The sequence below is a fragment of the Eptatretus burgeri genome, unplaced genomic scaffold, assembly GCF_056783735.1.
Source record: "Eptatretus burgeri isolate ZD-2024b unplaced genomic scaffold, Ebu_testis_v1 Ebu_testis_scaffold_3192, whole genome shotgun sequence".
Classification (NCBI taxonomy): Eukaryota; Metazoa; Chordata; class Myxini; order Myxiniformes; family Myxinidae; genus Eptatretus; species Eptatretus burgeri.
Window position 1 is genome coordinate 37,064 of NW_028225142.1, and position 14,179 is coordinate 51,242.

At 34.5% G+C, this 14,179-nt stretch overlaps 1 protein-coding gene across 1 annotated transcript in view; it reads left to right on the top strand.

Moving 5' to 3' along the window:
• The window catches only part of LOC147006309 (uncharacterized), an 85,261-nt gene that overhangs the window by 32,531 nt on the left and 38,551 nt on the right, over positions 1–14,179 (top strand). The window contains 2 exon segments of the mRNA XM_085869104.1: positions 10,502–10,555; positions 10,969–11,085. The gene's annotated coding sequence lies outside the window, so the exon portion shown is untranslated.

The window sequence follows — 14,179 nt, forward strand, 5'->3', positions numbered from 1 at the left end:
TGTGTAAGTAGTTTGATTGAGTTAAACGTGTTGACATCTTCTTTTGAGGTATGATACACTGAGTGGTTTCTTTGAGTTAAGTCTTCGATTCAACATCTCTTCTGTTTTAAGATTAGGAGTATATTCACTGATATACCAACTCATCTCCTCAATTACAAATTTATTCTGTTCACCAAAAGCACTAGCAACACCAAAAAGCAATCGATTTTCATTATCATTCCTTTGTAGTTGAAATCTAATTTTAAGACCATACAGAACTTTATCATGATCACAAAATCCAAATATACCTTTAAGAGGAACCGCCACAGTAAAACTATTTTCTGCTTTTGTATCATCATTATACGCTCCTTTCCTTTGAATATATCCAGGGTCTGTGTTTGTTCCCGTTGACATATCAGGAATAAAACCTTCGACAGACCCCTTTCCCATTCTATCACTGAATGTATAGAGTGTAAATTTTATCATTTCAGATACAGCAGAGACATAATCAACCGCTTCAACTTCTTGTGTTCCAATATACAAACGCACACTATCAAACATTTTCCAGAAGAAATCATTTACAAGTGTAGCGTTTGTGTTATTCCCAGCTTTAGTGAATTTAAATTTACACAACAAGAAACTTTCGGAGAGATTCAAATAGGTTTGTTGATTATTTATTTCAAAACTTTTTGTACCATTCGTATTCCAGTCTGTTCCAGTTATTGCATTTACCTTGAAGTAATCTTCTTTTTAGTGGAGTTTGAGATAATAATAGTATCATCCAAATCATAGATACTATCAATTGCTTCCATACTTGTATTTATTTAGGAAAAAGATGTTAAAACTTTTGAAACCCTGATCCAAGTATTTGAATTATTTTCTGTCGTTCTTGGGGGACAACTGAGTTTTGCCTTTCTTAATTTCTTTTATTGCTTGTAATTTATGAGATTCCTTCTGAGCATCTTTTATACTCTTTACAGCACCTGCTACATTTCCCACAGCAGAAGCAGTTGAACCAATTAGATCTTTATGTTTAAGAATAGTTGAACCAATACCCATGAGAGTATCAATTATCCCATCTCCTCTAAATTGATGTCCAACACCCCTTTGTCTCTTAGGTTTATAGTATCCTCTACCAAGATACATACCTTCACCCTTGTAGTATGGGGAAAGGAACATCCCATCCCCTGTAATTATTTTATATTTTCCCAACTCGTGTTTCCTCACAATAACCATCGTATTTATTTATTGGAAAACTTCACGTAGGTGAATTCTGATGGATATAACTTCTCCATTAAAAGAAATCACACGATTATCTTGGTCGGTATCCTAAAATTTACTCTGTGTATGGTTTTTCCTGACACAGGGAGATAAACCAAATTTTTGGGTTCCATATTGAATTTATAACCAATTGGGGTTGAGTATGCGCTGAATGAAAATATTGTATTTGTTTTTTTCCATCATTATAAGCACCATCAATCAAATCACAGTGAATTAACACCGAATTTATTCCTGAGGATATTTGAATCACATTATCACTGTAAAACGTCCCATTAGTTTCAATCTTTTTGAGGAGAAACCCAATAACTCTCTAAATGAATTATCAATTGTGAAATCAACCTTGTAGTTATTTTTAACTTTAATCGTTGATTTTGAAGTATGTTTTTGAATGTTTATAACAATATTTTTTGGTTCATCACCCTGTTCTTTCATAAGACGAGCAATTTCGGAAGATATTTGAGAAATCTCATATGCTCCGGGTGAGACTGTTATCGTTTTGTATCCACTTCCGGGATTATAACTAAACTTGTCATTTTTATCAGTTATATTAAATAAGGTATTATAAGTTTCCATGGACAATAAAGATGCCTCATATTCTTTTGTTGTGTCAAGTTGTAGTGGGTATGGGAATGAAGATGTGTGGTCGCTTGTTGTGAAATTGAAACTAAGGATTGTGCTTCTCATCTTATTTAATATGAGATAAAATGTCTTTATATTGAGATTTATTAATTATTTTCATGTTCATCAACTGGTCTAAAATGGCTGATGCTTCATTAAAACAATTGTTATTTCCAGCCTTCTTACTGCCTAACAACAACAACAGTCTATTAACTAATTGCGATGGGTCATTTGGAAGAAAACTAACACCTGAACCAAGGATACTTAAAGCCTGAATAATGTGTTTCTCCTTCTCATTCTTCCTACTTTTACCAGAAAGAATAACCTTATAATTTAGAGTGTTCAGCAGATCAATATATACTCTATCATCATTATTTTCCATATCCAATGGTTTATCAATATACTTTGATTCATCCCTCACAGTTGAACCTTGTCTTCCATCTTTTGTGAGAAGAAACATTAATCTCGGAGTTAGTTTAACAGGGGTATGAGCAGAACCCAAGAACCTTAATTCATCATTAAATATCAATACCTTTTCTTGAACAAGATGAAATATTGCTGGTTGTTCTGTTGAAATGAGTCCTGCTTTGGTTTTTGAATCCGCTGAATATTCATTGTTTTGAACAGCATTCACAATATAATCAGGGCGTTGATTAATCTCTTCCAGTTGTTGAAATAATTCTTCATCATGATATTCTAATTCTCCAATATGCTCTAATTCTTCCTCCGTCATTTGACTGAAATCTTTTAACATTTGAAGCTTTCTGGGAGTATATTCTACTGTGGGAACTGTGGAAACATCTTTCATTTCTTCTTGGGAAGTTTTTAAAAGTGGTTCAAAAAATTTCTCTTGTTTTCTTTCAAATGCTTCTTCGCCCGTTAGTTTCTGTCTGCGTTTCTTCTTTATGTCTTCCTGTTGTTTTACAACTTTTGAAACCAACTCTTGATGTTCCTTAAATCTTCTTGCTCTTTCTTTTGCATCCATTTATTTATTGTAAAATATAATTTAATGTATTGTAAAGATCAACAGGGAAATTTTCCTTTTCTTCATCATTCAAGTAGATGTGTTCAAATAAATCCTTTTCTTTAAATATTTCATCAAATTCTTTATTAACATTAATGCGAGTTGTAATTTCTTCTTCACTAATACTTGCATCTCTGCTTTTCATACGTTTGCGTTGAGTTTCTTCATCAACATCAAAACCGAATGATAAAATCTTCACTCCACTCAGATGTTTAATAATTTGTCTCGTTCCTTCTGGATTAGTTTCTAATATCCCAACACCACCAGATTTTAGTTTCCTTAACTCACTCTTACAATGTGAATATTTTGTTGTACCAAGAGAAACCTCCTCAAACATTTGGCCTTCATTCCTCAATCGCATATGTTCCTCCACTGAAATATAGTGATAATCTTCACCTTTTACTTCTCCAGGTCTTATTGCTCTAGTTGTTGTTGATACAATGCGTATCACGGGGTGTTTTTTAAGTAAATTTACAATATTCTCATTTGTACTACACAAGAACCTTGATTTATGAAAGTTTTTTTCCAGAAGCAGATTTACCCACAAGATTTATAATAATAGTTGTCATTTATATATGTAATTGTTTATAAAACAAAAAATATATCCCTTAATATCTCATCTTGTTTCACAACAATATATTTATATTTTTCAGTCGTGTGCTTCATGTAATCCTCAAATTTCTTTTTACTACATAATGTAGAACAATTATCTCTCCAAAAATTATTGATATCTATTGAATTTAACTTGAATAAAATAAAAGTATTAGCATTGTTTCTGATGGAACGACGAGGAAGTTGAAAGTACGATTGACTAAGATAAATACAATTACAAGAAGAATGTCTCCCTCTTGTGTAGTAGCTGTCCATTACCGTTTGGTTTCTCTCATTAACACAATCATTAAAGATAACGAGGTTCTTTTTGATTTATCCAAATCTTGGGGAGACGGTATATCATCCGTATTATCACTAAGAATACAAGTTATAGGATTTGATTTCTTTTTACATCTCTGTGTATCACAAAATAGTTGAATTATATCTTCAATGTTGGAATCATTTAGGTTTTTTTGGCGTTTAAATAAACCGATTATATCTTCTTTTGAAGACCAGCATTAAAACCTTGTGAGAGTAGTTGATACTCTGGTTGAAAACTCGACTTTGTGAAAATTATTAAATTATCATAATCTAAAAAGTTGGGAGTGAGGAGCATTTTTAAAAGTAAGCAGGTTTTTCCACATCCACTTGAACCAACTATGAGACATCTTAATGAATTTGGGAGATTTTTATGGTTGTTAAATTTTATCTTATTTTCCCAAATAGGTAAAAAATCATTCATTTATATATTTGAAAAACAGGTTATTTAATTTATTATTGGCTTTTTTAGAAACTCTATATTTTATCCTAAGTTCAGGTTTAATTTCAAGATAATCCATTATTTTATTTATACAATATCTTGTGTTGATATTTCCCTGAAAATTACATCCATGAATAATATACAACAACAATCCTTTGAACATTTCTCTTATACGTTCAGTTTCTTCCCTTGTAAGGAAAGGTGTGTTATCACCCTCATACTTTACATTCATTTCTCTAATCAATCTTGTAAAGTAATTCATTTTTGGTGTAAATCTAAAAGAATTATTTTCCTTTTTATATTTTTTATTATCATTAATTAGAAGATAATCACAGAATATACATTGTTTATAGGCTTTTGACTCTGTTTAATCCCCGTCTTTCACACGCAGGACAATTCTCAAATTTGTCATATGGAGAATCAGGAAAGTCTAGCATATTTATAAAGTAAAACTTTACTTAAACTGAAATTCATCTATACTTTCAGTTGTATATTACCATCGATATCGATATACTTTTTCATTATCAGATTCAATGACAACATTTTTTATATTAAAGGTAATTTTAAAATGATCGTTAATTACTATTGAACGAAATGTCATTTCACCTGATATATTAACATCCTTTATTTCATCAGGATTTACATCTTTAGGGTTGTTGAAAAAATACAAATTTCTCCTTGCATATTACAGATGGTCTTATCTTTTCTTTCTAAAGCTTCATCCATAAGGTTTTTGTTTTTTGATACTTTTTCTTGTTTCATTGCTTTTTCTAGTTTTGAATATATTACTAGAAGGAGAGGAGAAACTTTTGTTAGAGATACTTTAATTGATGTTCTACCAGGTAGACTAAAAGCCCTTCCACTGAAGGAAATTGAAGAACTCATATTATTTACCATAATAGTTTTTATCCAATAGTTGTAATATTTATCTTTGTTCAATTTTACATCCTTGACATATTTCTCAGTATCTTTAACAAATGAAGAGATTGATTGAAACTTGTCTTTTGTGTCTTGAAACATTGTATTTATTAAGTGAAAAAGTTGGAGGATAAAATGGTTTTAAGCACAGATTCACCTGTAAAATAAACGACATTTTCATCAAGAAAATTTTAGTTTAAGCAAAGATTTATTATATAAATATGGTGAATACAACATACTGCGATGTTTGTAATCACGAATATAAACATTATAGAAAACACCTCCGAACCAACAAACACACATTTAATCTGTTTCATAAAATATCTCCTCTTGAGTTGGAAAGAAAACATTGTGATATCTGTTCAAAGGATGTTTTGAAGAGTAGTTATAATAAACATCTTCAATCACAAAAACACAAGAAAAATGAGTTTAAAGTAAAGGGAGACTATTATATTGAAAACACTGATGGGGCATTTAAAGGGCATATAAAAATAAGGATTTTTCAATTTGGAGAACCCGGTCCATCATCAATAGCTGAATCAATTGAAATAGTGAAACCCGATGTTGAAAAATTTATTAAAAAGACATTAAAAGAAATGAAAACTTTAAAGTTTTATATGGGAGTGAAAATGAATATGAAAAGACAAGATGAAGAACAAACTCCTTATATGAGAACAGATCTTCATTTTATAACATCATTTCAAGATTTTTTGAATAGTGGGGTTTATGAAGAACTATCAAGACAAGAGGAGGATGTTGATAATACAGTGGTAGGAAGTGGATTCAATATTTAAAAAATCATCTTTTTAGATATACACATTCTAAAATCAAACCCTCTTAAAGCTTCTTCTTATATTGAATTACCAAAAGAAATAAAACTAAAGAAGGCAGTTGTTAATATTAAGAACAATGATAATAAATGTTTTCTCTGGTCTGTTCTTGCTCACTTACATCCACCAAAATGTAATTCAGAAAGAGTAAAACAATATATGAAATATGAGAATACCTTGGACATTAAAGATTTTAAATTCCCAATGCCACTAACAGATATTCCTAAATTTGAGAAAAAGAATAATCTTTCTATTAATGTATATGGATTAACGAATACAAACAAAGTTCAAATATTAAAAATTTCAAACAACTATAAAAATGAAGAAACACACAATCTTTTATATTTTAGTGTTGGAAAGAATTCACATTACACATACATCAATAATTTATCAAGATTAATCTCTTCTCAGGTATTCAGAACAGCAAACAAAATATATCCTTGTAAGCGATGTCTTAATTCATTTCATACAAAAGAACGATTAGAACAACATTCAAAATATTGTAGTAATCATAAATCAGCTGTAATTACAATGCCTAAACCTGGTGAAAAGATTTCTTTTGAAGATTATAATAAATCTATCATGCACCCATTTGTGATATACGCTGATTTTGAGTGTATCCTTAAAAAGATAAATACTGCTTCTCCTAATCCAAAAGAATCATATACAAATAAATATCAAAAACATATTCCTTGTGGTTTCTGTTATTATATCAAATCATCTGTTGGAGAAAAGTATAACAAACTTGAACATTATCGTGGAAAAAAGCTTCACAAGAGTTTGTAAAACGATTAGAAAAGGATTGTATAAGACTCACTAAATTAATGAAAGAAGCAAATGAACCGATGAAATTAACCAAAGAAGAAAAATTAGAATTTAGAAAGAACAATATCTGTCATATTTGTGAGGGGGAAATTAAGGAGTCTAAAGTTAGGGATCATTGTCATCTTACTGGTAAATATGGAGGTCCCGCTCATTCCTGTTGTAATCTTAATTATCAATTACCTTCTTTTATTCCAGTCTTTCTTCACAACAGCGCCAACTATGATACACATCTATTTATAAATGAACTTTCAAAAACACCAGGGAATATTTCTGCCATAACAAACACAAGTCAAAAGTATATTTCATTAACAAAAATGATATTCACAAAACCTATAACTCGTATTAGGTTTCTAGATTCTTACAAGTTTATGGGAACACCACTGGCCTACCTCGCATCAAATCTAAGCTCCACGGACTCTTTCCCAAATCTTAATTCATTCTTTCCAAAAGAGGAAATTCTCACTAAAGAGGAAATTCAGATTAAAGAGAGAATTCAAAGTAAAGAGGAAATTCTAATTAATGAGGAAATTCTAACTGAAGATGAAATTCTAATTATAAAGAAAATTCGAACAATGAATGAAATTCTAACTAAAGAGGAAATTCTGATTAAAGATGAAATTCTGATTCAAGAAGGAATTCTTACGAGAGAGGAAATTCAAACAAGGAATGAAATTCAAAGTAAAGAGAAAATTCTTACAAGTAAGGGAATTTATCCTTATGATTATATGGATTCATTTATGAGATTTAAAGAAACACAACTTCCATCAAAAGAAAGTTTCTATAATAACCTTTATGAAGAAGAGATAAGTGATAAGGAATATAAACACGCACAAGAAATATGGAAAATATTTAAGATAAAGAACCTTGGAGAATATCACGATTAATATCTAAAAACAGATGTTTTATTGTTAGCTGATGTGTTTGAAGCTTTTAGATCACTCTGTCATAATAAAAATTGTTATGGATTAGATCCTGCCCACTATTTCACAGCTCCTGGTTCAGCTTGGAGTGCAATGTTGAAAATGACAAAACAAGATATAGATTTAATCAGTGATGTTGATATGCTTTTGATGATTGAGAAGTCCAAGAGAGGTGAAATATCACAAGTATGTTCAAAAAGATATGCTAAAGCAAATAATACATATCTTCCAAATTATGATAGTGAAAAAGATAGTAATTATTTGATGTATTTTGATGCTAATAATTTGTATGGATGGGCAATGTCTCAATCTCTGCCTTATGGTAAATTAGAGTGGGTGGAAGAAAAGGATTATGAAAAGGCTTTGATGAATATTGTTATTTCTTCTCAAGAGGAATTGAATGACGAAGAAGAAGGTTATTATTTTGAAGTTGATTTGAGGTACCCGAGTGATCTTCATAATATGCATAAAGATCTTCCTTTTGCATGTGAGAAAGAAACCCCAAAGAAAGAATGGTTAAGTGATTATCATAAAAGTTTTAATATTAAAGGTAAATCAACAGAAAAGTTATTAACAACATTCTATGATAAAGAGGGATATGTTTTGCATCAGAGAAGCTTAAAACAGTTTTTGAGAGAAGGATTGAGAGTAGCTAAAATTCATAGAGTTTTAAAATTTAAACAAAGTCCTTGGGTGAAAAAGTATATTCAATTCAATACAGATATGAGAGCAAATACAAAAGTAAAATTTGAAGGGGACTTTTATAAATTAATGAATAATGCTGTATTTGGAAAGACTATGGAAAATGTTAGAAACAGGCAAAACATTAGATTCGCAACATCTTGGAAAGAAGCTTCGAGATTGATAAATAAACCAAGTTTTGAGAGAGAAGAGGTTTTTTCAGAGAACTTTTCTGCAATTCATATGAAAAAGGAAAGTATTGTAATGGATAAACCAATTTATATTGGAACAGCAGTTCTTGATTTATCAAAGATATTGATGTATGATTATTTGTATAATGACTTAAAGAAAGAGTATGGTGAAAATGTTTCATTGTTGTATATGGACACTGATAGTTTTATACTAGATATAAAAACTGATGATGTTTATGAAGATATGAAGAAAAATATTGGAGTATATGATACAAGTAATTTCAGCAAGAAGAGTGAGTTATTTTCCAAAAAGAATGAAAAGGTTATTGGTAAGTTTAAGGATGAGTTGGGTGGAAAAGTAATGAGTGAGTTTATTGGATTGAGAGCAAAGGCATATGCTTATAAGTATGGTGATCAGATTGATAAGAGGTTAAAGGGAATAAAGAAATATGTAATAAAGAAATCAATAACTTTTAGAAATTATCATAATTGTTTGATGAATAAGAAAGAAGAATATAGGAAAATGAATACAATAAGAAGTTATAATCATAACATATATAGTGAAGAAGTAAATAAAAAGACATTAGCAGCCTTTGATGATAAGAGATTTATTTTAGATAATGGAATAGATTGTGTTCCATATGGATATTGTATGATAGAGTGAACAGAATAGATTGTGTTTTAACGATGGGAAGATGGGTTAGGGTTTTTTAAGGGCTACCGCCCCGTTTTTTCGCAATATATAAATGGTTAAACCAAGTATTAATCAAACTAAAGAGTGGAGAAAATCTCAGTCTTGGTATATAAATGGAAAACATAATGAATGTGAAAAATATCAAATAAGTCTTATTGAAAAAATAACTAAAACAAAGGTAAATAAAACAAATAAGCGAATCAATTTAAAAACTAGTAAGTTAGAGGATGTAAAGAAAAAATGAATATCCTTGAATGGACTGAAAACTTTGATGGTTATCAATTGAACAATGAAAAAACAATTTACTATAATCTCAAAATGATATGTGGCTCAGGAGGTGGCCAAACAAGAGCATTAAGAGAAGTTTATCATTTCGTAATGGCACAAAAGGGGTATCTTAAAAAATATAAAGATTCAAATGTTTTGTTTGTCAATATTTTAGATGGGGATTATTGTGCAAAGAAAATTAAACTGTTGAAGGAATTTGAGAATGAACAAATCTTTATAGGTTCAATGAGTGAGCTGATCAACCTCCAGGTTAAAAGGGGAGACAAATAAATATACCTTGGGATAGCCTGGTTATATATATACAAAGCCTGGTGTTGGCTTAGCGGTTAGGGTGGCGGCTTGGGATCCCAGTGTCCCGAGTTCGAATCCCGCTCAGCTGCTGAATTAACACCAGGGGGTTGACTCAGCCTGTCATCCATCCGAGGTCGGCGAAATGAGTACCAGTGTACTGGGCCAGTGTATACCCCGGTTAGAATAGGTGTACCATATCCCTGTGTTGTAAGAGGCGTCCAGGAAGGGCATCCGGCCATAAAACATTGCCTCACAAAAAGCCAAACCCCTGCACAGCAGGGAAAGACGGATAAAAAGGGGGTTTATTTTTAGGGAAAAGAAAGGGAATCGCTGAAAATCCCCATTCATTTACATGGGGAAAAGTGAGCTAGAACCAGTATATTCACCCTACTGACGTCATTTGGTGACGTTATGAGGCAAACACATTTTTCATGGTTACTCTGTAGATCGATTCTCATCGGAATCTCTCGTAGGCAGATATTCCTCAAGGAGTCGCTCCTGGTGGATAGCAGCTCTGTTCTTAAAGAAGTCACACGTGGTCACCTTTTGGCAAGATACGGGTCACCCTGCAGGTGACATTGGTTTTATTTTTATTAATGTTTCTATGCAGGGACTGCCTGGAAAAGAGGGCATGCCAGGTCACCCCGGGCAGAGAGGTGAAATTGTAAGTATGGTTTGAGAGTATCATGATGGTCATGAAATCTATACACAGAGATGTGGATACCTTTTAGATATGTGCCCTCTTTATTGACATACCAGCTCCTTAAAAATCAACACAATTGTTAACTTTGTGTCAGCTGAGGCAAGTCACGAAAGGTGTGGCAAGAAGTCAATGAATGACCAATCCCTGAGGACGGTGGTTCTGAAATAATTTAGTCCAGGTGATGACATCAGGTATTTACAGATTAAAATTCACATTCGATTAGAAATACAATTTTATAATTCAAAATTTTATTTAACATGTGAAATTTTTCATGCCATTTAATTACTGTACAAAGCTGTGTGTGTGTGTTTATGTGTGTTTGTGTGTGTGTGTGTGTGTTTATATATGTGTGTGTGTGTGTGTGTGTGTGACAGGTCACAATTTCAAACCGATCTTAACAAAACATCACCACATGGTAGAGTTTGTCATAAACAAGAACCCGATTGTTTTAAGGTCAAAAGGTCAACGGAGGCCAAAGGTCAACAACTTCGGTGAGATTTCTAATATCCTCAATTTTCATCAGATTGACTTGAAATTTGAAGAAGATTTATATTTCAGGTCACGCAATTCAACAAGCCAATTATTTTTGAGGTCAACAAAGATGAAAAGGTCAACATAGGCCGGATTTCTAAAATTGTCAATTTTCATCCGATTGACTTGAAATTTGAAGAGGAGTTCTATATTTGGTCATTGAATTCAACCATCAATGACTTTTTTTTCGGTCAAACTTGTTTTATGGATTTTGCAAGTATCGTGCTCTGCACAACGTCCTCTTCTTGTTTCGTTATTAGTTTTATTTAAAGTGTTACTCCGAATGAATAATTTCAATCACACATCACTTTATATGATAAGATTAAGCGATAAACACTTTACCTTGTGGACATATCCATTACACAGCACCTCCATCGAACAATTAACACACACTGTCTTCCAAGTATTCAAACTATCATTAATATGATTTTAATGCATCTATCTATAATTCCAGCAATCTGTGTGTGTGTGTGTGTGTCTGTCTGTCTGCGACCGCCGTTTCTCGACAACCGCCGGTCCGATCTGATTGAAACTTGCCAGGAATATTGCCGGGGCCCCGCAAATGTGCCTTTTCGAGGTTTGATATCGAAAGGACGAGCGGTTCCCAAGTTACGGCCATTTATCTGTCGACCAATGACAAGACACGGTGCCATGACATCACGAATGACGTCACAATTAATGTTTATTTTTTATTTTATTTGCACGATTGATGGTCCGATCTGATTGAAACTTGTCAGGAATATTGCTGGGGACCCGCGGATGTGCCTTTTCGAGGTTTGATATTAATCAGACGAGCAGTTCCCAAGTTACGGCCATTTATCTGTCGACCAATATCTGCGAGAGAGGGGACGGGAGAGGGGGGATGAGAGTCGGGGGGAGAGAGGAAGGGCGAAACGAGGGGGGATAGAGGGGGAGAGAGAGGAGGGGGATAGAGGAGGTGGGAGAGAGGAGGGGTGAGACTAGGGGGAATAGAGGAGGGGTGAGACTAGGGGTGAGAGAGGGGCGAGAGAGCGGGGAAAGAGGGGGTGAGAGAGAGGGGGTGTCGCAATTCAAGAGAGGAGGGGGTGAGAGAGGGGCGAGAGAGGAGGGGGGCGAGAGAGGGGCGTCACAATTCTTCTTCATTTGATATGACGTCACAATTGATGCTGGGGACCTGAATATGTTTCCCAAGTTATGGCCATTTATGATGCGGTTGGTCCGATCTAATTGAAATAATGCCCCAATCCAGTCATCGTTTACGCACCTACGGGCCCGTACTAGTATTTATAATGTAGTTTATAAATAATATTTATTTGTTGTATTTTTTAAAATCTAAATACCTCTATTATTTAACACTATATATAAATATATATATTAACCTGAAAGAGATTAGAGACTGTAAGGTGGTGGCAGGGGAGAGTGTAGCTCAACAGCATCGATTGGTAGTCTGTAGGATGACTTTAGAGGTGAGGTTGAGGAAGAGAGTGAGGTCTGAGCCAAGGACCAGATGGTGGAAGCTGAAGGAGGAAGACTGTTGCGTGGAATTTAGGGAGGAGACGAGACAGGTGTTGGATGGTGGTAAAGATGGGTGGGATGGTTGGGTAACTACAGCAGAAGTGGTGAGGGAGATAGCTTGGAAGGTACTTGGTGTGACATCTGGACAGAGGAAGGAAGATAAGCAGACTTGGTGGTGGAACGAGGAAGTACAGGAAAGTATAAGGAAGAAGGGGTTGGCGAAAAAGAAGTGGGACAGTCAGAGAGATGAAGAAAGTAGGCAGGAGTACAAGGAGTTGCGGCGAAAGGCAAAGAGAGAGGTGGCAAAGACTAAGAAAAAGGCATATGACGAGCTGTATGAGAAGTTGGATACAAAGGAAGGGAAAAGGATTTATACCGATTGGCAAGACAGAGGGACTGAGCTGGGAAGGATGTGCTGCAGGTTAGGGTGATAATGGACGCAAATGGGAATGTGCTGACGAGCGAGGAGAGTGTGTTGAGAAAGTGGATGGAGTATTTTGAGGAGCTGATGAATGAAGAAAATGAGAGAGAGAGAAGGTTGGAAGAGGTGGAGATCGTGAACCAGGAAGTGGGGTGGATCAGTAAGGATGAAGTGAGGACTGTTATGAAGAGGATGAAGAGTGGAAAGGCGGTTGGCCCAGATGACATACCAGTGGAGGCATGGAAGTGCTTAGGAGAGATGGCAGTGGGGTTGTCAACCAGATTGTTTAATAAAATCTTGGAAAGTGAGAGGATGCCGGAGGAGTGGAGATTAAGTGTACTGGTTCCGATTTTCAAGAATAAGGGTGATGTGCAGAGCTGTGGAAATTACAGAGGGATAAAGTTGTTCAGCCACACCATGAAGTTGTGGGAAAGAGTAGTGGAAGCTAGGTTGAGAGGAGAGGTGTCGATCTATGGGCAGCAATATGGGTTTATGCCAGGAAAGAGCACCACTGATGCGATGTTTGCTTTGAGAATGTTGATGGAGAAGTATAGGGAAGGCCAGGAGTTACATTGTGTGTTTGTGGATTTAGAGAAAGCTTCTGATCGGGTGCCAAGAGAGGAGTTGTGGCATTGTATGAGGAAGTCGGGAGTGGTGGAGAAGTATGTGAGGATCATGCAGGATATGTATGAGGACAGTGTGACAGCGGTGAGGTGTGTGGTAGGAATGACGGACCAGTTTTAGGTTAAAGTGGGATTGCACCAAGGATCGACTCTGAGCCCTTTCCTGTTTGCAATGGTGATGGACAGGTTGAGGAGAGAGTGAGTACGCGGTGAGGCGAGTCATGGAGACGGAACTGCCAGGAGGAAGAAGAAGAGGAATGGAAGGATGTGGTGGCGAGAGATTTAGGAGTCATGGAATTTGAAGAAGAATGGTCAACTGACAGGAGGACATGGAGAAGGGTGATCAAGCGGTTTTGTATCGACCTGAAGTAAGAAATTGGAAAAGCTGAAAGAAGAAGAAGAAGCGGGGTGGGGTGGCTGTGGGATGAGGAGATGAACGGATTAATCCGAGCAGAGGAAATTCTTCAAATTCTATTTAATTGCGCGACAAACCGGCTTCAATTGACTAAAAGTTAC